Raw genomic sequence first — 27,264 nt, 5'->3', positions numbered from 1 at the left:
ATGGTCTCCTGAAGTCCAGGGCTGTGAATCTTCTTGGTCACCTCTCTCAGGTTTTTAAAACTGCACTGTCTCATGGTTGCTGCAGCCACAGCCACGCTCAACCTTCTCATCTTTGACCTGTTCTTCCTTGCTTGTTTGTAACAAATCCAGCAAAGCATCTTTCACTGGTATCTTGTTGATTACTTGTGTCAAGAAACTGTTATATGCACGCTCTAGAAATGTCCTGGATTGACTGGGAAACTTTATCAAAGAAATGAGGCTCTTACTGCAGGAAAGATCTCAAATAAAAGTGGAAAACTGGTTTTGAAGCATATTGACTAGTTAATCACTTTGGATATAGAAGAGAAATTAAAATATGATGGACCAGTGTCCTTTGACAGTCTAATTTAATTGTCTTCATGGGAGCCCGTTTGGTTTACTGAGAAGAACATATGGCTGTTCCCTGTAAAAAATATACTTCTGAGAAACATTGTGTAAAATTATGCCATAACAGCATTATCTGAGTATTTCCTATATATTATATATTCCTTATTATGCTTAGAATAAGTTGGCCCATGTCATTCTTTGTATCTCACATACTTTAAATTTTGATTATTCATTATTTACCCTACAGAGACAAAATAAGCTTTACAAATTTGTTGGTTTTATATGTGGTATAGTCAATGCCTCCTGGATATGTCACGTTTTGTCCTTGGTGAGAGGGCTCTTTTTCCCCCCTGTATCTTATAAATGATTTTGATATCCCTGCAATTTTCATTAAATACGATTAGTAGAGAAGTGTATGTCAACAAGATTGATCAGAGATGATCTTTATTCAACTTAACCTGAAAACAAAGTCAGTAATGCAAATACTGAGAGACGACAAAGGCAGATCAATTGAATTATAATTTTCATTGCTCTTGGTTTAGTGATTAAAATGATGTAGAAAAGAACTTCCCTTAACACTGATTCCATTTAAAAGGGTGAGGGGGAAGGGCCCACATTATATGTCAAAAATTAGTTTCTGATTTTTATGGGCTTTTTCTGTATGTGTAAGGGTATAAGATTAGAGACCTTGAAGGCACCTGTGTTTTAACCAGATTTAATAAGACATGAAGAATTCAACTCTCTTACTTTTTTCATACATCAGAAAGGATGTTTAACCAGCAGCTATATTTGTTTTGAAAGATGCAATTGGATTTAGCCTAATCCCAGAGACAGGGAGAAAGAACCTCGGTTTATTACCTCCTCTGAAGGGAGGCAACTGACTGAATTCTGGAGCACTTTGCAGTACTTTCAGCACCCGAAGGAGCAAGAAAGCCTCAGACTGAGTCATACTGTTTATTCTATAACAATATGTTCTGATATATTTTGAAATTGATGATCCAAGAAGCCAGGCACAAATTATGATTTACAACACTGTAATGTTGCTACCCATTTACTTTCAATCGGCAAGGAAATAGCAAGGAATCAGCAAAGTGCTTACTTATATACAAGGGAGAAACTTATTTACATCTACCTTGCAGTCCACAGAATTGTAAAGAAATTGCAACTGAATACACAGAAATGAAATGCAATAACACATTTTCTCTCAGCAATTTGTGTTTAAGCACACAACGGAGCCTGTGGTGCAACTTAATAGGTTGTTGCAAATTAACACATTGTGAAAAAAGGTCTCTCTGCTTTCATAAACGAACAGTCTTAAACTTGGTTTTAGCAGACTAACGGAAGACAATTTTTAAATAAATAGGATATATGTGCTTTGTTGCACTACTCAAAATATTTTACTACTGCAAGAGTAGTGTAAGAAAGAGGGTGCTTAGTCTTTCTAGGCTTAACCTGCGAACAGTCAAAAAAATATGCCCCAGAAAGGGATTCCAGTTTAGGTGCTCAAAGTGTATTTTCAGGGCACCGTTCTCATGTTGTCCTTCAATATGCTGATTTCTTACAGAGAAGTTTGAGCACCATCAGATGAGTGCTTCCCTCTCCTTCCCCAAATGCTTCTCTCTGAGTTTTCTGAGCTCAGCCTTTTTTTTTTTCTTTTTGTCTCTTCTTTCCCATAGTCTATTATCTGAGAGATGAATGGTTGTTGCTGGTGGTGGGATGAATAGTACATCCACAGGTTTGACCACAGTCACAATTTCTCACCTCAGCTGTACAAATGCTTCCCACCTTTTCCATGGGTCAGGGATGACCATGGATATTCCAGAAACTCTTCAGCCCTTCTCAAGTTGTTTTGGACTTTTCCTTTTGGAGGAGGCAGCACCAGCCTCAAACAGAAAATGCTCTAGTTTAAAAAAAAAGAAGAAAAACTTGAAAGAAAGCAAAACAAAACACCACCGTATTTACATTTTTCATGATTTAGAGAAGGCATTTTGAGTCTACGGACATAGAGAGAGAGGATGGAAAAAAGGAAATTGCTGAAAGCAAGGATCAAGGTGGACCAGGGAGGAAATGGAGTGGGAGCATAAAAGGGTGGTGGTGTGTGAAAGACTGGTGGTGTGTGAGCAGGCTGCTGGTTTGTGTGGCTGAGGCTTCAACCTGATCACAGCACTCTGATCTATCTTTTAATGAAACTCCACTTTTACTACTTTCTGTGCATGTGTGTGTGTGTGTGTGTATGTATGTGCAAGTGATCTGTGAGAAAACTTCAAGCTGGACTAGTTGGTGGGTAAGAAAAGAAGTCTGGTTGCAAGATAATGGAGAGACTATGAGTCTGACTGTGCTCCTAGGGAGACAAAGGGTCTAGGAGCCCGATACAGGAGAGATCAAACATCTGGGAGCCATATATTGGAGAAATCTGTGAAAGGAAGTCTTCAACGAGCAAAAATCCTTAAAAATAAGATTGAACTATTAGTGCTGTCTTAATTTTTGTGAGTGTCTGTGAATGTCCTGTGCTCTGGTCTGTGTTAACCTGTCTGTGATCATCTGTGAATGTAGAGTGTGCATGTACCTGTTGGGAATTCATGCCTAGCCTTGCTACTGGTGGGACGTGAGATTGGCGATGGAGAGCAGCTTCTTGTCTTGACTGGCCCCAGGTCCTTCCATCCACCATCCTCAGCTGCCCTTAATGGTTTCCAGCTGAAATCCCTTTCATTGCATCTTGTGACCACCCTTTCTCATCTTTTCTCTGTGAACCTCTGAAAAGAGTCTAACTCCACATTGTCTATAACCATCCAAGGTGTATATGAAAACAATTATTAGCCCCTCCATAGCTTAATGAATTAAATTGTTTAAGTAAGCAATTACCCTTAGAAAAGAGCAGACCCCTATGAAGACTGAACATAGCCTCTCTCTCAGGCTGTCATGGTACAACATATTTTCCAGCCATTTTATCATCTTGGTGGCCCACCTGTGGATCCAGTTCAGTATGTCAGTATCTCGTACTAAGGAGCCCAAAACTGGACCTAACTCTCCAGGTGCAACCTTGCAAATGTCAAATAGAGGGGAAGGATCCCTCCCTTGGACCTGCTGGCTACCTTCTTGCTAACACAGCCTAGGATGTTGTTGCTCTTTGCTGTGATGCCACATTTGTAACACGCTCAACTTGTCCTCCAGGACTGTCAAGGCATTCTACAAAGCCAGTTGGTTCCCAGCCACTTGGTACCCACTCTGTATTAGAATCACAGAATCATAGAATGGTTTGGGTTGGAAGGGACCTTTAAAGGTCATCTAGTCCAACCACTCCTGCAATGAGAAGGGACATCTTCAACTACATCAGGTTGCTCAGAGCCCCGTCCAACCTGACCTTGAATGTTTCCAGGGATGGGGTATCTACCACCTCTCTAGGCAACCTGTTCCAGTGTTTCACCACCCTCATTGTAAAATATTTCTTCCTTATATCTAGTCTGAATCTACCCTCTTTTTGTTTAAAACCATTACGCCTTGTCCTATCGCAACAGGCCCTACTAAAAAGTCTGTCCCTGTCTTTCTTATAAGCCCCCTTTAAGTATTGAAAGGCCCCAATAAGGTCTCCCCGGAGCCTTCTCTTGTCCAGGCTGAACAACCCCAGCTCTCTCAGCCTTTCCTCATAGCAGAGGTGTTCGATCCCTCTGATCATTTTTGTGGCCCTCCTCTGGACCTGCTCCAACAGGTCCATGCCTTTCCTGTACTGGGGATCCCAGAGCTGAGCGCAGTACTCCAGCTGGGATCTCACCAGAGCAGAGTAGAGGGGCAGAATCACCTCCCTCGGCCTGTTGGCCATGCTTCTTTTGATGCAGCCCAGGCTACACTTGGCCTTCTGGGCTGCAAGCACACATTGCTGGCTCATGTCCAGCTTTTCAGCCACCAGTACCCCCAAGTCCTTCTCTGCAGGCTGCTCTCAATCCCTTCATCTCCCAGCCTGTATTGATATTGGGGGTTACCTCGACCCAGGTGCAGGACCTTGCACTTGGCCTTGTTGAACCTCATGAAGTTCACATGGGCCCACTTCTCAAGCTTGTCCAGGTCCCTCTGGATGTCATCCTGTCCCTGAGGCATGTCAGCTGCACCACTTAGCTTGGTGTCATCTGCAAACTTGCTGAGGGTGCAGTCAGAAAACTGAGGGTGCACTGCCTATGTCATTGATGAAGATATTAAACAGTACTGGTCCCAATATAGACCCCTGAGGGACACCACTCGTTTTGTTGCGTGGAATTATACTGTCCCTGATGGTAGCCATCAAAAACCTCAAAACCTCCCAAAGTACCGCTTATCCAGCTTCTCTAGTCTCTCTTCTAAAGCTTCTCAGCCAGCCAAAGTGATGCTAATCTCTCACAGCTCCCTGAAACACATCTGATTTCTCAGCCTTTCCTCTTCCAGAGTTTTACTCTCTTACAGTATCCCTCTCTTGCATGTAATCTTGACTGAATCCTATCTACAAAAATACATTTTAGTGCTGAAAGGATGAAAAATAGCAAAAAAGTAAATTTTGCCTATGCTTCTGAGGAGCCTTGTGCCTGTTCCATTATAACTAGAAGATGAGGGAGATCTCCTTCCAAATACTAGTGTATTGAGGAAACTCTCCATTAACAGACACATGAACATCTGTCTTTCCAGGTTTAATGATCCACTGATGACACTGTCCTTAATAGTCCACAATATTTGCTTTTGTAAAGTTTAGTAAAGCAAATTAAACTTTTTTTCACAAAGAAATGCACAATATGAGGCAACTTTAGATCAACTCTAACTGTTTCTTGTAAGTTTTAACTATTGGAATATTTATAGCATGAACTGTTGGAGCATTTATATCATGGTTCAAAGACAGGATCAGTTTTCATCCTATGTGCATCTTTTAAAATTCTGTGATGATTTAGCATTCAGTATTTTGTAAAGGGAGTTAACTACAATAGAATGGCAGACAATTCAGTGGCAACAACACAAACATTGAAGACTGATATGAATATATGAGAGGTAGATAGTATTTCCGCATTCATTCATTTTGGTAACTCAGTTCTGGTAGGTTCTTTCTGCTGACTTGCTGAGATGTTAAGTTACTCTTCATTTGTTTATGTTCCACAACTCAAGCTATTATAGTGGATGGCACATTCTTCCCCCAGTGACAGCTGCATTTTGGTGTGTGTGAGATGACGCTCACAACTACATTAACTGCTAATTCTGCCAAATTTGATATGTATAAAACATCAAATAACAAAAAAAAGTGTCCAACTGCAAGATTGTTATAATAACAACAGCGTAAAGAAGGAAAAGAAAAAGCAAGATGCTTGCTTTGGTTGGTATTTTCATTACATCTAGCAAGAATTACTGTTTCCACAGTTCAAGGAAAGATTAGTCAGCATTATCTGAAAGACCAGAAAATGGTACTATTTTAATGAACAGCAAATTCTGTACACACACTAAGGAAGTGTGATGGCAGAATAAATAAGGTAAATATTTGAGTCAATATAATCTTGAAAGTAAATTTTTTTATCTTTTATATCAGGTGGGAATATCTCAGGAAGCAAATATGTTCTTTATCTCTCATTTCCGTTTCAAAGGCATTCTGTGTTTATCTTCTTTTTGTATTACCTGAGATTATTTCTTTTGAAGAGGGAAGATGGAAAACAAAAGAAGATAGTTTATTTTGTGACTTTCATCTTTTCTGGCCTTATTATCTGATTGGCTACATCTCTTTGTATACTGTGTGTACATGAGAGGTAAAGTAATTAAATCTTCTAACCAAGACTGTGCCTTTTAACAAAGAAATTTATACAGACATAGAAGGATGGTCTTTATTTTTTATTTTTTAAGGGCTCTTTTATTTCCCAAAGAATTAAAATTATTCTGCTATTGATTTCTGGGGTATTTTTGAGGTAATACATGGCTGAACAACAGAAGAAGACATAATCTGGAGATAAGAGTTGCATTTCTGGAAGTGTCACTGAAACGTGCAGCATTAAAAATTTCAGTCATACACGAGCATGAGTCAATGTACCAAACAGTCAAAACTTCACATGAGCTAGACCTAATTTTAAGCATTTGAACACAATTCTCCTGAGTTCAAAATAGTTCAGCTCAGTTCTTACTCAAAATTAAGGGGGTATTGAAGTGTTTGAAGAATTTGGGTATCAGTTCTTATGCATGTAAAGAGCAAATCACCTACATTATTTTTTCAGCTTTCATATAAACTGAATGTGTAAGGTAGCAGGAACATTTTTCAGTGGCCTTTTGTAAGAATCTGAAAACACATTTCCAGCTCTCTATCAAGAATTCCCCCATTTTATTAGTGAAAGGTTCCTACAGAATACATTTTTCTGACCCACATATTCAGTAATGTGGTGGCATTTACATTGAAGATCTGATAACTGTCTTTTCAGCTTCTCTATTCTTAATTAGCAAGAGGCATATATTGTTGCTTCCACTGATGGGACAAATGAATCTTGTGCCAAATTCTGATCTGATTAGACATATTGTCATTATACAACAGGAAATGTAAACAGGATTCTTCTTTCTCATTTGTACAGTTCTATACCAGTGATCTGTACCATGGCTTGGAGAGGAAAAGAAAGGCTACTGATCTCTTTGGGTGTCCTGGGCTGCATTAGGCAAAGTAATGCCAGCAGGTCGAGGGAGGTCATCCTTCCACTCTACTCAGCACTCATGAGGCCACACCTGGGGCACTGTGTCCAGTTCTGGGCTCCCCAGTATAAGAGAGACGTGGACATACTGGAGAGAGTCCAATGAAAGGCCAGGAAGATGATGAAGGGACTGGAGCATCTCTCCTATGAGGAGATGCTGAGAGAGCTGGGACTGTTCAGTCTGGAGAAGAGAAGGCTTGGGAGGATCTTATCAATGTAGATAAATACCTGAAGGGAGAGTTCAAAGAGGACAGAGCCAGGCTCTTTTGAGTGGTGTCTAGTGACAGGACCAGAGGCAATGGGCACAAACTGAAACACAGGAGGCTCTGTCTGAACATCAGGAAACACTTTTTCACTATGAGGGTGACTGAGCACTGGCACAGGTTGCCCAGGAGGTTGTGGTGTCTCCATTCTTGGAGACGTCCAAAAGTCATCTGGACATGGTCCTGGGCAACTGGTTCTAGGTGCCCCTGCCTGAGCAGGTGGGTTGGACAAGATGACCTCCAGAGGACCCTTCCAACCTCAACCATTCTGTGATTCTGTGATTCATTACTTATTGTTTATTTTCCACGGCAAAGCTGTGCCAATATATCAGATGAGTCCTGTTCTGTTTTATCCTGTTTTAAATGTGCTCTTTACACAGTGAGGAAAACTATTTAATATCATATGTAACTTTTATTTTGTAATGGCTGCTCTAATTCTCCCTGATAAATTTTACTTTGCCTTTCCAACTCTGCATGGTGCCCTTTTTGGTAAGTTTGAAATCTTATTAACATTTTTAATAGAGTATCACACCATGAAATTATAGACTTTAGGGGATAAACTAAGGTAAAATATCAAATAAAGGAATCACTGAGGTGTCATTGGAATTTTAAAAAAACTTTTCAAAGAAAAAGAAGCATGTCTCTATATGTGCACAGAATTATTACTATGGATTTGACAACCTCTGAGTTTTTGCAAAACTTCCTGAATTCTATTTTCTTTGAATGCTGGTATACACAAAATGGTTAATGGCTGGACTTGATGATCTTAAAGGGCTTTTCCAACCTAAATGATTCTATGGTTCTATGGTTCTAAAATTCATTAAATGTGATGAAACACAATCCCTGCTTATAAACAAGTTTAAGTAACAGCTATGGGAAGGAGGAGGGGACCAGAGAGGATGAGAGAAGGAAAGGAGAGAATGTGTTTTTTCTGTTGTGAGTCCTTTTTATTCTGTATCAGCTATCTCACTTGATGTGTATTTTCTTCTGCCAAAACTACCAGAAAGAGTATGTACCTAGTAAGAATAAATCATGACAATATGCCTTAGCTCAGAATTCAGAGCCAATGGAATTTAAATGCATGAATAGGTAAATGCTTCACAAGTCTGTGATCCATAAGTTTAAATATTTGATAAAGAAAAGTCTCCCATTTCTAATATTTCAGTTTCAATTTTCAATTTTTAACATAAGTAGCTAACAAATCTCTAAACATCAGGTATTCGTGTTTTGCAGTAATGTTAAACAATTTCAAAAGTAGTTTAATAAAACTGCTCTCTCCTTAACAGATATGTGGTAAATTACCTCTGTGCACGCCATAAGCTACAAAACGTAGATATTTTAATCATAACTTTATCATTAGATTCCCAAACCATGTACTTCAAGGTACATAACATGTTTGCAACTGTCTTATGAAGGTGAATTAAAGCTGAGCATAAATAGTAGCTGGCCTTTGAAGGTGTCCTCCAAACTGTACAAGATCCTTCCAGAAAAGTCATGATTTTTCAAGCATTCACTGAAAGCATTTGTTTCACCCTTCCATGGGAAGCTTAAATAGTATTACAATCCTATTGATCTGGACACGGCATTTATAATACACCCAAGAAAATATGCTTCCTCAGAGAGTCAGAAGAAAATAGTGAATTCTCGAATGAAAAGTAATAAAGTGACCTTGTCAGCCTATGGTATTTCTTCTGTCCCCCACTTATAATACAATGCCACTTTTTGGGTGGTGTGCCTCTACTCCAGGTGCAACATAAAATACCTGACATCCCTGTCAATGAATCAGGTCACAAGCCAAATAGCCATATAGTTAAATTATTCACTACAGAAACTTGCTCTGGAAATTTTTTCTCTCTCCTTTCTGTAGCCCACATTCCCCAGCCAATGATGTATGAGAAACCTGTTGACCATTTTAGCATACTTTATAACTGAGCTGAGGAATGACACTCCCATTAATTTTTATTATTTGAAATATCAACCTCCTTTCAAAGAAACTATAATAAATAAGTGTCAAGAGCATCAATGGTAAACACACTGCTCCCTTTTGACATGCCCTTGAATTTCTGAGTTGCAGTAACAAGAAAACCTTATTACTTATGCTAAAGCTCTGGCTGCCAACTTATATGGGTTTTGTACTCCCCCATTGTTTACAGGATGACATTTGTTCTTTTGTCTCTGGAAGGATGGTGTGGAAACAAGGGAGCTGACAAGTAAACAAAAGGAACGTGCTTTTTAAATGCAGAACTGTTAACTGCAAACAGGACTCATGTCCTGCCTATTATGAACTTTGCAAGGCAGGTATTGTTTTCTCAGATAATAACTCTAAGTGCAGCATGCTATTTAGAGACTTTTTCCTCCTATTCTGTAATGGATAAACAGATAACTAATGACATACCAGAAAGCATATTTTAAAGATCTAAAATCTAAGTTGGCAAGGCAACCCTGAATAAGAGCCTTGTATATCTGCACATTACAAAATGATTGTTAACAGTATAACAGCATTTTTGTTTTTCGCAGCACACCTTTCTTCTCAACACATGTTCATTGCACTTGGGGACCTCAGAAGGGACCTTTCTACTTTGCCAGAAGGAAAAAGGAATTCTGATGTCTATTGGTAGCAATTTCTGACTTGTTAACATTTCCTCTTGCTGCATACCATTTTTTAATAGCCATTCCCTCCCAGATACTTGCTCTTATTGAGCTTCTCTGTCCCATTACCATTTAGAAAAGGTTTCACAGGCCAACATCCTGCATCAATCCATGGCAACGTCTAATTGAAGCTCTTTCCCAGAGGGCTGATCTATGTCCTTATACTCCTGCTCCACATCTTGAGGACCTGACAGGCCATCCTTAAGAAAGATTCCTGAGCTGAAAATAAGGATTTAGCTCAATTACAGCTCCCTTATTTGCCTGCTTAAATTTTTTGCTGTTAAGTGCCTGTGCCAATGGATTTTTATTACTAGGGTGCAGGGAAGCTGGAAGCTGTCAAACACAATAACGTGACCTGAAAAACATATCTCTGTCTCTAAATCAGGACTACAGTTATGACCAATTCTTTTTCCTCCAGAGATAATCTACTGTCGTCTTGAAGCAGGTGTAATAGAATGAGAAAGAATAACTGATAATTAGTGGATAAATTCTGCTGAAAAAGGGATTAAGGAAATTACCCGATTATCAGTGCCATATTTATAAAAAAAAAAAAGGCTAATTAAAATGGGGTGCATTTAATTACTGTATAAATTCCAAGTTGTCCCAGTTGGGAGTGGGAAGAATATGATAGAATTATACTATTAAGCATTTGAGTTGGTGAAATTATGTACATTAAATGCTTATTTAATCAGTATACTTACAAATGATTTAGAGGCTGCTTGTATTTTACAGCATTTTCCCAGTTGGACTGACCGTATTTATTTTATTCTCTGCATGTATTTGATTTTCACTTTGCATTAGATCATCATGTTTCAGCTACACTTTTGAATTTCTCTGTGCAGCAGTCTAGCTTATCTCCTGCAACAGCATAATAATAGGAATAACTTTGATAATTGCAGGGCAAGTGACAAAGAGAGGCTGGTGCATATCAGAGATCAGAAAGGGAGCATGAAGCTGCAAGCACTGATGGAGGAGAAGAATAACATGATTGTTGTGTTAGCAATTACACGCTGCTGTGATGCTTTCCACCCCTGGAGTCAGCTGCCACACAAGTGGTGCAAAGCACTGCTGGCTATTCAGTAGCAGATGAGCAAGCAGGAGCTGGGTGAAATGACTGCTATGCACTGTTGCAACCAGATCTTCTACCAAACTAGTCAGGGCTCATAGAGAAAGATGAACTGCTTATGAGGATAACTGAAAACCTGCATGGGCCTTGGAGCAGAATCCATACCTTTCCTCTCACTTGGAGGCAACTTCATTACAAGATGTAAGGATAAGTTATGTTCTCGCTGTCTGAAAAGGTCTGTGCCTGAAGTGCCTCAGCCATTTATGGCATGGCTTAGGTACCTCAACAAACATCTTTGTGCTAGCTCTTCCAGCCATCTCTGACAGCTGTTCCTCATTTATCAGGAAATATGTTACAGCTTTTGTTTTGCATACTTGCTAACAGAAAGCCATCATCAGAAAACATACTGCAAATAATGTTGCAAGTTAGAACAAACTATTTACATCTATCCACAGCAGCAGTGATACACATAGAAAAAGATATTCATCTTAGGCAAAGTGTGTGTGTGTGTGTGTGTGTGTGTGTATGCATATATATATGTGTGTGTATGCAGACACTACTGCTAATCTTGAGAATGAGATTATACCTTTTTACAAAAAGAAATATACAACAATTCAGCATTTCAAAGACAATTACACGTTTAGATTACTTTTTGTACAGAGAGGTGGTATAATTATTTATTGGGCCTGAGTACTAGGATGATCTGGCACTGTGTTCTTCAGCAAACCCTTCTAAGTGCTTCTCACAGTTGAGAATATGTTACATACAACAGTGGCTACCCTTCTCATCACAGTACATGTTTGTTTTTTAATATTTCTAAATGATGCTGAGATATTTCATATATTTTATTATTTTTAGAAGGCTTGTCCCTGAATCTGTTTATTTATCACTTTCATTTACTAAACTGTTATTGTTAGACCAGTCTTTGTGCATCACAATAAAAAATCCAGCAATGGAGTTTATGAGATTTCTCTTCCTTTCCATTAAGAAAGATAGCATTTTGTTTTCTTGACTTCATCCTCTGCCAGCTATAGCTCAGGTAATTGAACTAAGTCCTTGTTTCTTGCTTGGGTTCATTACTCAAAATAGAAGAGAATAATGAAATAATTATGAAAACATCACTCTGAAAAGGGTGAAAGGAACAAAGACAAAGACAGTTTACATCCTTAAGTGGAAGGATCTGGTGTCTAACATTTCTCTGCTGGATAGAACTTAATTATGCTCACCCTAAGTTAGTGAGTTTGTTAGATGTGAATAACTTTAACAAGGAAATAGGTTTCTAGACTTTAAAAAGGAAATAGGTTTCTAAGTTTCTGCAGTTCCACCTTGGTGCTATTATCAATTGTCTACGTTTAATATGCGTTTGAAAGGTCAAGGAGAACCTCTGAAAGGTCCTGGCAATTGGGGAAGGATGACTGGAAAAAAGCAAACACCACTCCTATCTTCAGGAAGGACAAGAAAGAAGATCCGAGCAGCTACCAGCTGGTTAGCCTCATCTCAAACCCTGGGAAGGTGGCAGAGCAAATAATCCTGGAAACGATTTCCAAACATACGAAAGACAAAGAGAGCAGTCAGTATGAATTTATGAAGGGGATATTGTGCTTAACTAACCTGGTAGCCTTCAATGAAGAGATGGGGAGCTTGGCGGATAAGGGGAGAGCAGTGGATGGTCCAGCCAGCAACAAGACTGAGCATGTACTCTAAGTAGACACACACACAGAGATACACAGGTCTGTCCAGTGGTCTTAGACACTTAGTCTATGCAGTAGCTGTCCTCAGGCTGTGGTCTCTGCATGCTGTCACCCAGATCTAGGGAACCCTTACTTCTGCAGTCCGCTCTCCTGTGACCACCCTGAGACCTCGCTGCTAGTCATCTTGTCCCACCTGGAGTTTGCTGTCATTCAGACTCAAAGGTCTGGAATAGGGAGCACAACCATGCAGAAGGTAGCTGGAAATAGGATATAGTGTGAATATAGGACCAACTGCAGTGATCAGACACCAGGCTCAGCCAAGCAGCACTTGTTTATACAAAACTGTCCCCTCTTATCCCCTTTTCCCCACATTTGCCCTCCCAAATCCATCTTGATATTTCTCTTTCCCTGCATTTGGTCCTTCCCCTAAGCATCCTATATGAAGTCTTGCACATGTCCACAATCCTCTTAAAACACACCATAATAAATTTTACGCTGCCTCCAAATGCTTTTCCCTATCCTCCTGTAAGTCCTATCCCCCTGTAGGCTGTAACTCCCTTTACTTTGCATGCCTTTCTGGGGAGAAAATTTATTTCCTTGACTCTGTCTCACATCAGGACCACAGGTAATTCCTCAGATAGCTCCTGGACTGACCCAGCCAGTGGCTCAAGTTCTCCCTGGTTAGGCTGTCTGTTGCTGTTCCTCTGGTCCTTGCCGTGTCTTTGTGTTTAATGACATTAACTGTTAGTCAGATAACCTAGCTGACTTCAGTTCCTAGGAACCAGGCAACATTTCAACTGAAAATGCAGTTTCCACAAGACTTTAATTTTCACAGGAAAATATCTATTTTCCTCCCTCTCTTTCTGCATAAAAGAATTAGGAAAATAAAAATGAACTGTTTTGGTTCAGGTCGGCTCATCCTAAATAGAAATATCAGCATGTTTAACTGAACTGGAGGCATTTAGTGTGACGTGAGCCTAGGCCTTCTTTAGCTACTGCCATGTCACAGGAGGATTATTTTCTGAGAGCCTAGTGGCTTTTTTCCTATTTTACAAGACAGGTTTCTCATATGGTATACATAATATAATATGTATAGTCTCAAACATATATGTGTAGAGCAAAATTCCTGTACGTTATTGATAGTACAGTATAATACTACTTAGGATAAAGGTCCTCAGGAACCAGGCAAAGTGAACTAACCACTCTTATTGCATAAGATGTACAATGAAGGGAACAATAGCAAGAAAAACATAAAGTACTTACCAGAAGATATGCTTAACAAAATATTTAGGCTAGTCAGTCATTATCTTATAATTAAAAAAAAAAAAAATCCAAAGGAAAGCAAATGAAAAGAAAAAGTTTTCTTTTAAATAGACATTAAAATGCTAATGTTTCATGCTTGTAATGAGGGTTTTAATAAGAGTAGAAGATGAGAATGATTGTAACTGGTAATGTACAAGTTCCCATTTTAGCTGTCATTTTAACAATATAATTTTGTGGTTCTGTCAGCTTGTTGGAGCTCTGTTGATCCCAATATATTCATTTCCTTGCTGAGTGTCTGCCTGTGCGAGGTAATATTGTTCCAGAGTGAAGTGCCTTAGCCTCTGTAAAAGTGCTTGAGTTGATCTTTAATCTTTTCTCAAAATGAATTTTTCAAAATTATTTTTAAATGAGCTTTTAATGCTCGTGAAAGGTATGAGATGTATTTATTCACATTTTTTTCTCTTTTCTCTCCGAGTCAGGACATGAGATGCATATCTCACTACAAATGACAATTTTCCAGATAAAAAAATTATCCCATTATATCACAGACTGCAGCAGTGCAAACTTCCCCCTACTATTATAGCCCAGACTATTAGTATCTCAGCACCTCACAATCTGTAATATTTCATATGAGTGAAATAACTTTGCAGATGGCTTTTGCAGATCCATGAAAAGACCAGACCAATCTTCTTCTCCCACTCTGTCATGTTCATCTCTAAATTTTATATGCCTTTACATTCCTTCTCCCTTCTAATTGGCACTGATTTCAATCTAATACTTCAACAAAGATGCTTGCCCACTAAAATATGGTCTGAATTTTCTGTATCATTTCAGAGGGGCAACAGAAGAAGTTTAGTGAGCTTCAGGCTATCCTAACAGTAGTTTGATTTTAACTGGTAAATACTGTATTCCGTATTGATGTTCTCCTATTTGTTTATTCAAGGGAGAAAAAAACATACAAAACACACACACACACACACACAAACCCCCCATTTATTTATAGCAGAATTTTATTGAAGTTTAATACTAAAACTTTTCAGAAGGGGTTATCCAGCTGCCAGTAGCCAAGGCAATACAATGGGACTAATGGATTTCACCAGGATCCCAGTTTGGTAGGACTGAAATGTTATCCTTTCCTGGCCATATCCTATGACTGCCATACCACCTACCTACTGCAGTTTTCCTTTTTCACAGTAAACAATGCTTTCTCATGCAAAGTCCATTTATCCATATTCAAATAACAAAGGGGGGAAATTTCTAATAATCTGGAAGCAAGAAAAATAAAGGAGCTAAGTGTACTACATGCCTTAGGAAAGTGCCCTCACTCCCTTGGTAAAAGGAAATGTAGTCCTCTATTTTGTAGGTTTTCGAAAACTGCCAGGGAGAGAAAGTACAAAAAGGTTGTAGGTGAACATCTCAGTAATATTTACTCTGCAAGACTGTGGGGTTCTTGCCTGCACAAAGCCAAAGAAAACAATAGGTACTGCCATAAGAAGATTTAAATGCAATTAGCTCACGGACTAATACCTAGCAAGCTTTCAAAGCTTATTGCAGGCTCTGTATTCAATTGACTAGAACTGAACCATTCAATTGACTAACACTAAAACCAGATCCTTGAGTTGCAGGCAGTGCTGTACACATTGAGAAGAGAACTGCACAGACTGAAAAGACTTTTCACCTAGCAGCCTTCCTCGCACTGAGTCACTGAGAAAGCTTACAGGTTAAGAAGGATTCAGACATCCAGTTTAATTTCTAAATGTCATTTCTATATCATGAACTCACAGCTAAGGACTATAGGTACTGATGACCTCTCTCAAAAGTGACAAGGCTTGAACCTACTGACCCTGGGACAAAGGAAGTACTTTGTTACCTGCTTAACAAGAAACCCATAGACAGGAGTGAATGCCATGCTTTTATTGCACTGTAATCAGTTCCTTGAAGAGCTGCTGTTCCTTGAAGGTTATGTCTAGAGGAACAATGTTGCAGTCTAGCAGGTTGATGGATAGGTGGATCTAACATATAAAGAGGGAGCATTAGGGGATGATGTTATTTAAATTTAAATTTTCACTCCAAGAATAGCAGGGGTTTGGGTTTGGGGTTTTTTTGCCTATTTTACACAAAAAATGGCTACAAGTCTGTTTTGTACAAGTTAAATGTCTGATTTTTTTACAGTATTAAGTTGGCAGAACCGGTAAAATTTCTTGTTCCACTGGAACACTTTGAACTTCTGATTGTGGTGTCGAGAGGCACTAAAATTGCCACACAGTATCCATGCACTGGAGTTCTTACAGAACAACAGCATGAGTTTTTGAGGAAACCTGCTTTTATTCAGTTTGTGTGACAGATTAGCTATGCACTAGGTGGCCTCATGTAGCAATTAGTGCCTTATAAAGACCTCTAAAAGTGACATGAATGTTTCTTCTAACTTATCTAAATGTGTCTCTCTTTTTGTATGCATATTCACCTGTCCCTGAAGTATTCTACCTATTCCACACAGTGCGTGGGAGACAGCTGTAGGAAAAGTGGACTCCTAAACATGGCCATTGTGCCCTGGTTCCTCCTCTTGCAGTAATATGTGTTTCTGAGATGGACTTCTCAAAATAGCAGTACAATTTTGAGCCAGGTCAACCTTGCAGAGAAAAAAAAAAAGTCACTGAGTATTTGCATGCACAAAACACTAGAAAAATTCTTGTAAGTTCATGATTTGTTGTGAAACTTATGTCTAATTTCCCCCAAAGAAGCTGTCTCATCTTTGAAAACATATTAAAAGGGAATAAAGGGGTAATTTAATTCAATAAATGCACATATCCCGAATGATACAATAAATGATATCTAATTTAATTCTCTTTACGCTGTGATTTTCAGTGATTAGATAAGCTGTACATACTACACTATTATTTCATACACAGATATTACAGGCATTATTTTAGGAACTGTTGAAATGTACTTACTACAGCTTAGTACGAATTAGAACATGTAAAGCTGTTAATACTAAACCCAATGGAAAGGTAATTTAATAGTTTGTTACATTCAATTTATCAACAGGATTTAAAACATTATTTAATTTTAAATTGTAATGTGCTCACCTGAAAAACAGGTCTTTTCTAATAGATATTGACAGAAACTACTTAGTTCTACATAAAACTTATCGTTCGGATATATATTCTTAAAATGGTTATAAAGCTAAAAAAATAAGAAAAAAACCTCTTCAAATTATTTTTTTGGGTTATACAAGATGTGCTTTTTCATTGCAATTCTTACAAAGCAAATAAAAGTCAAATGCATTGAAAATATAAAATATTTTTTAATCTTTTGAATCATTTCAACTCATTACAAATTGAGTTCAGTAAACTACATAACAAGCCCTGTAATGCCCTGGAGATGAATGCAGAAACCCTAATCAGTGCTATGTTTCTGAGAGATGGGTCCAAAACCCCATCATTTGATAAGATTAGATGCAACACTGTTTTCGGTGCTTTTTCACCGTACTTTTTCCAAGGTCTTCATGTACTTTTCAATACCATGGATAAAATCTAGCCATACTATTTAGGTTCATTTTCAAGTAAAATTCCCTGTTCATCTTCTCACTTTGTCTCCTATAGCTCTGCATGTACATCTTTGCCTTGATCTATTACTTTAGTAATTTTATGAAAAGGCAACCAGGCTTGCCTAATTTAATTTTTCCTTCTAAGTCCATGCCACTGGCTGTGCCTTGTACCGCTATTTCTCATTCTTTTTATTTCATATATACGTTTTCCTGAGTAGTTGTGTTATTTTCATAGCTACTGAATACACTTTACTCTGTTCATTGAAAGTATCCTGAAAGAAAACTCTTTCAGACCACTTGCTCACAGTGGATGCAAAAATTTACTTGTACAGGTGATTCAAGTGACATATCGAAATTTTAAGCTCATTTTAGCAATATCCAGCCAAACACTTAAGCGTACAATTAAAAACTTAAGCACATGCTTTAATTCTGTTTCATATTGAAGCTTTTTGGAATTAATGTACATTTTGTAAATATTTATGTAAGAAATATTCACAGAGGATGCTGACTAAACATATCTAATTTAAAAATTCTTATAGTTCATCAATTATGGTACTTTCATGGTTGTGCTTTTTTGAGCTGTGACTAACTAGCTGGCTGCTACAGTGGGTCAGTATTCAGGAAATATTTTGATTTAAGCTTGAAACGAAACAAATGGCCCTTTGAGGGAAAATAAGTTTAGATTATTGTTTAAGCAAAAGAAGACTAAAAAAAGAAAAAAAACCCAACAAAACAAAGAAAGAAAACAACCAAAACCGGTAACAAAACATTTGCATTTATTATGTGAAAGATGTTCTGCTTCCAAATACCAACTTTTAACTACAGATGGAAGCTAATCTTAAAGGAGAACATGTCCTTTAAATTTTAAGCTTGTTTTCTAACATTTTATTTCCTTTGTTTGAAACACGTCATTTACCTCACTTACTGAGTACAAGGCTGAATCACCTCTCCATTAGATCTTAAAGCTTAATTTGCTTTATGATGAGGTTTCTCATAACTGCAATAAAACTACCAGTGCTGGAATTTCAAAGATGTTTTCAGTTGATGCAAGACTGCGTCTGCCAGTCACTTAAAGGTTTTATTGCTGACTGCTTTGGGAACTAGCTAGCAGAAGATAGGCTCACTTTTAGGGTCAGCCATGCTGCAAATGGTTGCTCATTTGACTCCTGTGATTGTGTAAATCAAAGGCAGCTGCTCAGTCATCTCTGGGATTTGCCAAGTTGCCCCACTTGGGTGGAGGCTGAGGGCCCTGGGTGGAGCTTCCAGGCTATGGGCAGGGGTGGGAGTTCCCATGTGAGATTGGGCAGGACGGTTAAGGCCTGTTAGTGCTCTCAACACTTTGAATATATCAATGGCCCGTCATGGATTGATCATTAAAAGTGTGCAGTGAGAAAGACCACAAACGGACTAGAGAGGATCACAGTTCTCAGGTAAATCCATAAGCCAGAAAAATGATCACCTCAAATTGTTGGGAATAATTGTCCAACCACTCAAAACCTGGCTTTTGCATGACAAGAATGTCAGCCTGTACCTCAAAACACAGGTAAATTTCTCACAGCTGTGCAAAAGACTTTAAATAGCAAAACTCCCATTTGCTTTATTTGTTACCTACAAAAATGAGAATGTAAACCATACTTATTTTTCACCTAAATATGTGCAAAAATGATGCCCTATGGAGAAAAAGGGGGAGGTGAAATCCTTGTCCTTATCTTCAGAGAGATTAATAGCTTAATTAGGGTCAGAGGTGGTGATCCACTCAGCACTGGTGGGGCCACATCTGAAGTCCTGTGTCCAGTTGTGGGCTTCCCAGTACAAAAGGGACTTACTGAAGCAAGTCCAGTGAGAATAATTAAGATACTGGAGCAGCTCTTATAAGAGGAAAGGCTGAGAGATCTGGGACTGCTCAGCCTGGAGAAGAGAAGGCTCAGGGGGGAATGTTACCGGTGCGTATAAATATTTGATGGGGATGGGCAGTGAAGAAGATGGAGCCAGAGGCATCCACTGACATGACAGGAGGTAATGGGCACAAATTAAAAAAAAAGTTAGTCTGAACATAAGGAAAGACTTTTTTATCTTGAAGGTGGTCAAGCACTGGAACAGGTTGCCCAGAGAGTTTGTGGAGTCTCCATCCTTGGAGACATTCAAAGCACAACTGCACATGGTCTTGGGCAACCTGCTACAGCTGGCCCTTTCTGAGTAGGGGGTGTAGACTAGAAGATCTCCTGAGGTCCCTTCTAGCCACAGTGATTCTGTTGATTTCTGTAATTACAGTGAGGACAATATCAGACGGTCTAGGTATACCCTGGATAAAAAGGCACCATAGTGAGTTCTGCTCATGCCAGCTCAGACACTGAAAGAGCATGAGTACACAGTGTCCAAGCTAAGTCCAACAAGAGAAGTCATTAAAGCTGGTCTGTACCACTGGAAAATGATGTTTTTCTACTTGTGAGCATAGGCTAGTGAGTCCATCCCCTGGCATGCTGCATGCATACAGCCTGAGAGGTTTCTATTAGCTTGTCCAAACTCATTTATAATGAGCATCAATTACTTCCCTTGAGATGTCAAAGCATTTAAGTTATTTCAGAGAAGTAAGCTCCTGTATTACAATTTTTGCCCCCAAATTTCAGTCACCTTGGCCATAGGGGCAGTCAGTGAAGAGAATTGAGGAATCCTGATATCGGATTCCTTTATCCTACTTCTGGGGACTACATGATCTGTGTGGTCACAAGGGTCTATAATTCTAAGTCTAATTTAAGTTACACTAAATAATTTGAAAGACATGAAATAAAATACAAGTTTCCTCATCTACTCATGATATTGCAGAAGTGCTATGATATGTTTTAGAAGTACTGAGACAGCTACTCCCTGAGGCTTTCAATTCCACTTGGAATCACATGAAAAGGGCTGATAAAGGACATATTTTAAAAAATTACACAAAACTTGTTTGCTATTACTTGGGAAAAAATAAAATATACCTTAGTGTCTTCTCATTTGAATGTACTATGTTCCTTTTTGTTCCCTCTCCATTAAAACTTTTTATTTTCTTCTCTTATTTCAGTTGATTGATAGACTAATATTTTCCAATAAGCCACAATAAACAATAGGAAAAGATTAGGTGCATTACTTTGGTAGCTTGCAATATGAATGTATTATCAGTGTAGCACCAGAAAAATAGAGTGAACTGCTTTTCCTCAAAAAAAAGGTCTCTCAACTCTTCCTAAGCCAGAAGGTCAATATAACGAGTAGTGAAATAAAACTTGGTAATAAATTTGGACAATAACCTCAAAAAGTTTCAGGTACATTGAATTGCAAAGGGAAGTGGCACACAGTTTAGGAATTTTAGACTCTTTTTACTTGAACTCTGTAGGGTTTCCTGTTTATATATAAACAGTAAAAGACTGACTTATTGACAACACAAAAATGACAGCATGCATGTGTGTGCACATAGGCTGATGACTGTTCCCTATGTCTGCCACACACAGTGATGATTTGTGGTCCCCGAAGTACTCATGAGCATGTCAGAAAGACTGAGAAAAGCCAAACGTTCACAAAGTTAATGGCTCACTGCTGCTGAAAAGAGCGACACATGAAAAATAAAGGCCTCTTAATATGTAGTTTGAAAGATTTGAACACAGAGCGTAAACCCTAAACCAAAATGCACTTAACAACCCCGGTGTAATTTCAGACAAGTGCTCCTGCAGTGCCCCTTGGTCATGTTAACTACTTGCAGGTTATATTTTTAGACAATGAGAAGTCAAATGACTGAAAGAAGAGACAGAGTGAGGATATAAATTCAAATGTGCTCATTTGGAGAGAGCTGGGATTCTGTACTCATGAAAAACATTTAATAAGTTGGAGTTTTTTACAGAATATATAGCCAGTGTTCATTCTAATGCACAATAGATTTTCTAAATCTTTAATTTAGTAAAAAAGACAAACATCCCCAGCTCACTTGACAGAATGGTACAAGACGGTAGATTTAGTGTACACCTGTGAGATAAAAGAATCTGTGCAGGAGTATGGATTTGCAAATAATTAAAACATAATTTTGGAAAAGCTTCACATTAAAAATCCTTTCCAATTCATTTAATCTTGCCATCCTTTATTCAAAGATCAGTTATTTCATAATAATACTGTGCATGATTTTATGAGCATAGCAGGTAATGGAGATTTAAAGCAGGGTGTATAAGAGCTTAGAGAATATCTGTTGCTTCTCAGTATGCAGCACAGCAGGAAAAATAAATTAAAGAAGCAGAGGAAGAAAAGAAAGCAGTGTTTCAAAGCAACAACCATCTTTATGAGTAAACCACCTGAGCACCTGGAGCCAGGACCTTGTGTCTTCCTTATATCCCTGTTGATATTATCTGCATCCTGCAAGTGCTTCCTGACTAATTGAGGATCATCAATTCACTATTCACCTCACTGGATCAGGCAGAGGAACAAACCTTCTGTACAGACACAGCAAATGACAAAAAAAAGGGAGGAAGAAATGGGTAAAGACATTTTCTTCTTTTTGAAATCTAAGAGGGTAGATTGTGATCCTCGCCTCCCAACAGAATACAAGAGGCACTGCAGACCTTCACTCCTTCCTCATACACTCAAATACTTCTAGCAACAACAAAAACAAACCACAAAAAACTCCCCAAACAATGCCCTGTTTAGAACAGAAATTAATTGCAAATTGTTGCAGCAGTGTTGCTTCTATTTACCAGCATTAACTATAATCACGTTATCCTAGAGTAAATTAATTTGATTCTTAGACTTTCATCTCACTCTTTCTTCCTAGTCAGGGTCAATACCTGGCTTTTTTCCCCAGTACCTTCAACTCAACTGGATAGCAGCTACAAATTTGCTTTCTAAACATACGAATCTAAGAGTATTAGATTAGATCTAGATTAGATCAAATGTTTCCCTGATTCAATATCTGTCTTATTGCTGAAAATGGCCATTAGTGGATGCCTAGGGAAGCATATGAAAATAGGGCTAGCATTCTTCAAAGCACTCTCCCACTCTTTTTGGGTTTACTCAGACATACCTACTGCTTTTGAGGGGAACTATCCTGGATAGATTTTGCATTCATGAAAATAAGAAGCCATGAGATAGCTGGTGGTAATGTAGTAAACATGATACTTCATTCAAATACGGCAGGTTTTTATGTAATGGGAACTAATTTTATGTCTTCTTCAGATAAATTAGATCTGCTTTAGAACAGGCTGCCCAGAGAGGTTGTGTAGTCTCCATCTATGGGGATATTCAAAACCTGACTGGATGCAGTCTTGGGCAACCTGCTCTAGGTGACACTGTTGAGTGGAGGGGAAGTGTGTGTGTGTACAAGATGATCTCAGGAGGTCCCTTCCAACCTAAACGATTTTGTGATTCTATGGCAATGATAATATTAGTCTAAATGTCCTCCTCAACAACCTCTCTCCAACTAAGTATATTGATACACATTTTATTTTAGGCATCTATCACACCAGTAGCCAAGGAAGGTTATCTTCTACTGGGTACATTCTTGTGATCAGTTTTTCAGATTACTACCTGACCCTTCAATATAGCATAGTCAGAGACAATGGCATAAAACCAACTATTCTGACCTTTCTTTTACACCTAACTATACGCCATTCATAGTACTAATTGATATTATGGAAATACGCACTGTGGATGAATTAGGATAATCTTCTTATACATTTTTACATCTCCTGGGTTTTTAAGAAATATTACAGATTCAAAGAAATTTCATTTAAACACATAGTGTTTTCATTTAACTCTAATCATGTATGGTGAAACTACTAGAAAAGAACTTTTAGCTTAAATTATAATGTGGATAACCTTATTTAATAAGTTCTTGGACTGTGGACTACAGATAGTTAAATGTAAAACATTGGTGAATAAAAGCAAGTCTTTTCCCACACACGTGATTCACATTAAGATGTTGTTCAAAAAGGCCTTAACACTAATCACAATTCCCAATGGCATGACAGTTAAGGCAAAAATATTTGCGGGAAGGTCAAACACAAGTGACCTTACGTTGCATCATCACATCAGGACAATCTAACGGCAACCCAGGCTAAGCCGCTTCCTAAATTTCAGTTCCAAGTGCTCTAATTTCAGGGTTCCAGATCCTGCTGTAAGGAAAGCTAAACTGTTCTCTCTTACTGAAACACTGAGGGACTTGGAGAATCCAGTAAGAGAGTGGCTTGTAACTTCTTTAAGCTCCCCAGCCCTGTTCCTGACCAGAATGCTAACAGTAACCTTCATTATATTCAACAAAAAGATCACATAAAATGCTTGCTCTTATTGGTCCTCTTCTTTATTCTTTTGATCCTGTAGAATAGCTAGTTTTAGTTTCCCAAACCCTAACCTTAATTCAAATTATCACGTTGGCTGTAACACTAAAAGACACCATAAGGCTTTATGTCACTAGAAACCACTGGCTCTGATATAGGCCTCTTCCTGTCTCTTAGCAATGATACAAAATTGAACAAAATTGAACAATTTCACTTCTTTAAGCTTATTTCCCAAAGGCTTCAGTTCAACACTCCCAGCATAAGCTCTCCATCTAAGTCAGTGGGTGGGAAGTACGAAAACAAGTAATAAACTGAGCTCTTGGAACTTTAATTTCCAAAACCCATCTGTAACCTAATCTACATTGTAACTAGAGAACAAGTAGACAATATAAAGCCTCTGCAGAAACTAACGTTCTTTCTGCCTCTATGGTCACTGGAGAGTCCAAAAGCAAGCGGGGCTCCTGAGGTTTCACTTTTCCAGTTGCTAACCTCTGTCAAGTTAAAATGCAAGAAACCTTTCCCCATACTAAAGGATAACAAAAAGGAATTGCATTTTTAGGCCTCTGCTCACCTCCTTGTTTTGTAGGTCTTGGAGAATGCAGTCATGGGCTGGGTTCTTGGGCTTTTTGTTTTGAAAGCCCCACTCTAACCACAAAGTTCCCTATATAATCTTATATAGGCAACATGGGCCTAGGTTACAATGCAACAATTAAGCACTAGCCAGTACAAACGGTAATCTACTTCCTCATTCGATGGGTTTAGAAAAATACAAAAATAAGCCAGATTTAAATCTGAAAATCTAACTCAAATTTAAATCCTAGAATTATTTTGCATCAGGGTAATATTCCTCTGCTAAATGACAACAAATCTGTCTGTTCTTTATTGAAACCAGTTTTCTGTGGGTGTAAGAAATTCAATAATAAATGGAACTCTGCAGTGTTAGATTTCCAAACCCTAATCCACTTAGAATTATATTCAGGTCATATTAACCTACAATAAAAGGCAACATAAGGCATTAATCATTTTTGGCACAGCCCATTTCCTCATTTTCAGGGCCCAAAGGCATCTGGTAAAAAAAAAGTGCTCCTAAATACGGACGGTAATGTCTTAGGCTACCATACTATAGTAGAAATATAAGGCTTTGATGATAATCAGCAGTAGTATTTTTTCTGCCTTTGAGGGTTTTTCCACATGCAATATAAACTGACTGCACAATTTTGAGTCCAAAACCTAAATTCTAACCTTATCTTTATCAATAAAATGAAATGTAGGGTAAAGTTTTGTCCTAAAACAGTACCAGCCCCCTAACCGTATATCTGGAATTTTAGGCTACTTTGCTTTAGCAGAAAAAAACATAATCTTGCCCCTAATATATACCAACTGATTCCCTAACACTGAAGTCCTTGCAGAAGGCTGAAATAAATCTTCAATCTTTGATTTTCCTTAATCTAATCTTAATGCTGATCAAATTTGAGAGGCATCGCTACCCTCTCTATTAATCCTCTTCCTACCTTGGGGAATCTGGAAACATATAGGAATAAAATGGGCTACAGAGCCTTTATATTTCCTAGCCCTAACCCTTAACACTATTTTGTATCATAGTCCAGATCTGCATACGTGTACTAGAACTTTCTCCTAAATCCGTGCTAGGACTTACCCAAACACTGAGGGCTTCGCAGAATCCACAAATAACATGGGATCCCCGATCTTTAAATTCTAAAACCCTTGCCATAAAAAATGTAGAGCCAACAACCTCATCAATACAGTGAAAAATAGGATTTGACTTTCATCCAATCCATTCATAATTCTCATGGTCATGCATCATCCAACAGTATAAATTGATTCTTCTGTATTTAGCAGCTCTAATCTTACCTTCATTGTAACCCTAACCAATATCATATCAATACAGTAAACAGTAACATCTAGAAAACAAATGGAAGAAACAACATAGATGTCAACTAAGATAAGACAATTTACTAACTGAAGAGCGCACAAGCACCCAGCAATGAAGTGGGTTCCTTAACTGCTGGAAACCTAAGCCCTCCCATAACCCAAGCCCTGGCTTTTATTTTAGGCAGTGATTATGCACCCATGCATTGAAAGATGTGACAAGGCTGAGACCCCATGAACCTTTTCCTAATTTCAGAGCCCTGCAGCATCTAGCCATGATCAGGGTACAAAATCAAAGCTATAATTACAACTACATAGGCAGCACCTACAGCAAAATGCAACTTAAGGCAATGACTCCCCATGATAACCTCTTATCTATCTGTGCTAGCCAAAGAGAATCTAATACATGTGTCCTTCACATCTTCTTCCCTCAAATCTTAACCCTAACCAGAGTCATAACCCAGACTTGAATTACACCCAGGTAGCTAATAACTACAACAAAGCTGGATATATGATATAAATCTTTGATAACAGTAGCTTTCTTTCTATCCCTGCACACTGAGGTGAATCCTGCATTAACCTCAGCTATTCAAGCCTCTTTTCACAAGATCTGCCTCCGTTACACTGCCTCCACACACATAGCACAGCTGGCTCCTAACTTAAAATTTCCAAGGCTTTTTAACTGGACTTCACCATTATATCTCCAGCGATATAACCTGGCAATCAAAAAATGTGAGATAATTGTGCTTCTCTGTTCCAGAAATGATGCTGAAGAACATCTTCGTTAAAAAAAAATGTGCTAATCCCTCAAAAAATTTTGTGGCTGAGTATGAAGTACTCGCTCAAAATCAGAAATTCTTTCAGAGCGCTACATAAAATATACATTACCTCAGCTGTAACTAATGGATGAAATGCACTCCTGACTTGACTGTCAGTACACTCACTGGAAATAAAGACCAAGAAGAGCCTGGGATTTCCAGCTAGGTCTTGCCTGAATCTCAACACTGACAGGACCAGCATACAAGCTTACTAAACACTTTCTTTTTATAAAGATTTTTCTCTGTTCCCAGAGGAAAAAGTAATTCAGCCAGCAACTGTAATCTATTCTGCAGAGTGGAATCAATAATTGGCAGGAAGCAAAATAATAAATAACACCGTCCTGCTGGATGGAAAGAAATGGAAGTAAGATTTCTGGTGCAAATGAGGAATGACAAAAGCAAGAGAGAAAAACAAAAAATGCCATGTAACTCCATTTTCAAGAAAATGGTGTTTGCCTGCAATCTTACTGTGAGAGAACAAAAACATGAACAAAATACCTTTGCAACATGTTCTGAACAGAATGTATTTTCTTTAATATAGAAACACAACTTTTCAGTAAAGTAGTTTTTATTCCAGTTTTAGAACTTGGGCAGGCTGCAATGGTATTCATTTCACTGTTACAAATTGTCTCATTATCAGTCAAACAGTAAAATTCAGAGCTGTACAACTCGTATTGGTGCCCTTAGAAAGTGCACTAGTCTGTAAGTTTGACCCAGGATGGACAGTTCTTCTCCCACAGAAGCTCAATTGCTTCA

Source organism: Mycteria americana, chromosome 7 (genome assembly GCF_035582795.1).
Source record: "Mycteria americana isolate JAX WOST 10 ecotype Jacksonville Zoo and Gardens chromosome 7, USCA_MyAme_1.0, whole genome shotgun sequence".
In the NCBI taxonomy this organism is placed as follows: Eukaryota; Metazoa; Chordata; class Aves; order Ciconiiformes; family Ciconiidae; genus Mycteria; species Mycteria americana.
This window is presented reverse-complemented; position numbering follows the sequence as displayed.